We start from the raw sequence: 4,015 nt of genomic DNA, 5'->3' as shown, positions 1-4,015 counted from the left end.
TGTGCGGTACACCTGAAGCTGATATGGAATGGTATTGACCGTGGACTGTCATTGAGACATTAAAAGGGGGCGGGGGAGACATAGAGAAGAGGGAGAGGTCCGAAGTTCCAGATAGGAAACAGATGCCGTAAATCGCCGTGTATAATGCGCACCGTTTGGCCCGAGTGTCTGAGGGGAAGATGAGGATGCGCGTTCTACGCGGCTCGGGCCGATTCCGTACGTGGTTGAGTATTTTTTCATTCTTTTATTGACGCTTCTGAGTTAAAAGCGTGATCCTAGACGTCGATCACGATATCCGCATGACCGATAAGTCAATACCCTGGCGTGGGATCATCGGTTTTGTGGAACTCGGGAGGAACTGGCAGCGGCCAAGAGTTCTTGGCCTTCAAGGGTGCGTAAAAGGCCTTGAGGGTGTGACCGGTACGTGAAACGTCTCGAACCTCGCACCTGTTCTTGCGTTCTGTAATTACTCGTTACGTAAAATTTCTCATACTGGAACGCGTCAAAGACTGGACGCTAGAATTCCCTTGTGATGCAGAAGATGGGTACCGAAACGTAAAGACACACGGGGGGGGGGGGAGGGGATTAAAAGGAAACGTCCTCCCCCCCCCCTCGAAAGATTGGGCCAAAGACGTGGGTGCGCGGTCTACCGGGGGGGGGGGGGCGTTATACAGTGCAAAATACGGTACTCCAGGAGGTGGGTCCCCGTGGACTGGCTACCACGTGTGTCCGAGACGAATACGGCGTCGCACGTGAGCTGTCTTTCGATCAAGATCTCGCGCAAAAGGAAGAAAACGAAACCAAACCCAAGATTCCCCCCTCCCCCGCCCGCCCCGGGTCCCCCTTGAGCGGCCGGGGTCGCGTCGTGGCGGCCGGGAGCTCGGTGGCCGAAGCCGGCCCGCTCCGGGCCCGGAGAGGCCATCCGAGGTGGGCCGGGACGAGGTCCGGCGACCGTGCCGGCGGCGGGGCGCCCTCGCCGGCTCGCGATCCGGATCCGTCCCGCTGACGTTCGCTCCGGTTGTCGGGCGCCACCTGGCGGCCGCTTTTATATCGTCCCTTCCCTCCGGAGCTCCGGCGACCGCGCCAAGGGGAGGGATCTGGCCGCTGTGCCCGGGGAGGCGTCGCGGGCGGCCGGCGTCACCGGCGGAATCGTCCCGGTGGTGCCGTGGAGACGGCGCGTCGCCCGTTCGCCGGAGATTGGAGGTGCAGGTTTCTGAGGGAGTGACCGCCGCCCGTCCCCCGGGCTGCCCGGTCGCGTCGACCGGCGCTCGCCCGTGCCCCTCCGCTCGCGGAGGAACGCTGAGAGGGCGGGACGCGCCCGCGCGCCGGCCCGCCCGCCCGGCCCGCGGCCGGGCCTGCCCGGCGTCGGCCCTTCCGTGTCGATCGCACTTTGTTTTCTCTCCCCCGCGTCCCGCTCCGGAGGCTGCCCGCCGACCCGGGGCCGCGCGGGATGGCCCGGCCAGGGCCCCGCGGGCCCGTCCGCGGTCCTTCCCGCGGGCCTGTCGTCGGACGCCCCTCCGCGGGAATTTTCACCCAAGTCCCGATCGGGAGACGTTGACCGTACGCCGCCCGCGCGTGTGGCCGGGGAGGGAGTCCCCGGCCCGCGTGCGTGCTCGCGGGGGACGGTGTCGCCGGACGCGACTCTCCGGAGTCCCGTTCCGGCGGCGGGGACCGGGGCCGGGCCCTGCGGGGAGGCACGTGGAGGGCGAGGTGGACCGGGACGGGGGGCACGCGCGGGTCCCGGTCGGTCCGACTCGACTTTTCCTCCCCCGTTTTCCCGTCCCCAGAGACCGGGCGGCCGGGCGGCCGGGCCGGTGGGGGTGGGCCGTCGGAGGCCCGTTCGTCGGAGGCGCCTCGGTGGTACGTTTCCCCTCACGCCCCCTCCCCGAGTCCCAGTTCGGAGGCGCGGTGGTTCGTGGCGGCCCCTGCCCGCGCCTGCGACCGTTGCGGTGGGGAGTATCTCGTCTCCTCGCCCTCCTCGCCTGTCTTCGGGGCTCCCCTGCTTCGGGGGTCGACCAGGTGGCCCAGCCGCTCCTCCCGCTAGCGGGGATGGGGTGGTGACCGGGGTCCGGTGGCCCGAGACCCGTTCCGAGGAGGCCGCTGAGGTCCGTGGATAGGCGCCGCCGACGGGCGCGGTGATTTTTTTCGCCAGAGATCGACATTTTGTGCCACCGGAGAGGTGTGGACACGCAGTCCTCTGGCGAACGGTCCCCGACGGGGGCCGGGCTCCTCGGCGCGAGCGCGTGGGGTGCCCCCCCGCGGGGCGCTTGCCCGCCGCCCGGTGCCCGGGCCCTCCTGTCTCTGGTTCGTGAGCCGCCCGCTTGGGCCTGCGCGCCGGCTCGCGCGTAATCCAGGCGTTCCCGGAGGACCCGCGGTCGACACGAAGCCCTCCGGTCTCTGGTACCCGAGGGTGGCGGGGGGTGGCAGGCGTTGCGGGGTTGTCTCGCCGCGCGCGCCCCCCTCGCCGTGCGTTCACACGGGCGCGGTCCGGGTGCCTAGGTGCCCCGTTCTGCGGCTGGCAGGCGCTGCCTCCTCGCGGGGCCCTCGCCGCCAGCCGAGCCCTGCGGGAAGTGGGGTGTGCGGCGAGGCTGAAGCAGGCTCCTCTGATCGTTGTCCTCGCTGCGCTACCTTCCCCCGTGGCCTCTTTGCCCGTTGTGTTCTCCGATCGATGTGGTGACGTCGCGCTCTCCCGGGCCGGGCCTAAGCCGCGCCAGACGAGGGACGGACATTCATGGCGAATGGGACCGCTCTTCTCGCTCTGCCTGCGGGCCCCTCGCCTCTCCCGCCCGCCCGATGGCGGTGTGTGGAAGGCAGGGGTGCGGACTCCGGCCCGACCCCGTTCCCCCCCGCCTCCTGCCTCACGGCGCCGGCGGGGCCAGGGGTCTCCTGACGCAGCGGACACTCTCCGCCCGGCCTCGGCCGTGTCTCGCGTTGCGGCTCTCCCCGCGGCGGGGAGGGCCGTCCCGCCGTCGCGCCCTGCGCGCCTCGCCCGGCCCTCTGGTGGTGCCCCTGGAGCGTTCCAGGTCGTCCCTCAGGTGCCCGAGGCCGAGTCGGTGGCGTCGCTTCCCGCTCCCGGCGGCCCCGTCGGGTCAATCCCGGCCAAGTGTGTGTGCGGGGGTCGAGTCGGTAAGGTCGAAGGAGGGAAGGAGGCATTCTCCCTCTCCCCGCTCGCGGGGAGGCGGCGGGTGCCTCGTCGTGTGCCCCCTGCTCGCGTCTGGCGTTCGGGGCCCGACTCGGACGGGCGCCGTGCCGCGTCTCACCCGTCCCCACGCTGCTGGGGGCAGGTGCCGCGCGGGCGGTCGTGGCGGCCCGGGGCCGGTGAATTTCCGGCCGCTGGCTGTCTGTGAAGGGGTGTGCGGCGCGCTCACGCTACTCGTGGACGACGGCGTCTTTCGCCCTCGTGTCGTTGTGCGCGCTGTGCTCCCGCCTGAGGCCTCCGTTCGCGGAGGCCGTCGTCCGTCTCCCTCTTACCCGTACCGCAGACCCCCAACCCCAGGCGCCGGCGTCCGAGCGCTCTGGCCCGTGCCCGACGGGGCGTGTCCCGGGTCGGGGGCGATGCCCCCCTCGGTGAGAAAGCCTTCTCTAGCGATCCGAAGAGGGTGCCTTGGGGTACCGCATCCCCCAGCCGCCGCCCCTCATCTGCGCGTGTCAGTTTGGCCAGCCAAGGGGGCCCCTCCGCTCCGTGTGGCGAGGGGCCCCCGAGCGGTGCTCTCCCGGCCTACCGCGGCCCGCGCCTCCCCCCACCGAGTCGGGGGAGGGTCACGCACGGGCCCGGGCCCGGCATCCCCGGCGCGGTTTTGAGGCCGCGTTGCTGTGGGCGCGTGCGGCGCTTGACGCCGCGCGGCGAGGTGTGTGGGGCGGGGCGGCTCGGCCTCCGACGCCTCCCGCTTCTCCGCGTCGAGCGGCTCTCCGCCCGCTCCCGTCCCGAGCCGCGGCCGGTGGGCGCCGCGCGGGCACGGGTTGGGGCCGCCTCGCTCGGGGGTGTCGTTCCCCGGGGTGTGGGTTTTTCCCGAGC

Source organism: Rhinolophus sinicus, chromosome 12, assembly GCF_057876585.1.
Source record: "Rhinolophus sinicus isolate RSI-liver-muscle chromosome 12, RSI-T2T, whole genome shotgun sequence".
Lineage (NCBI taxonomy): Eukaryota > Metazoa > Chordata > Mammalia > Chiroptera > Rhinolophidae > Rhinolophus > Rhinolophus sinicus.
Note: the sequence above shows the minus strand (reverse complement) of the source record.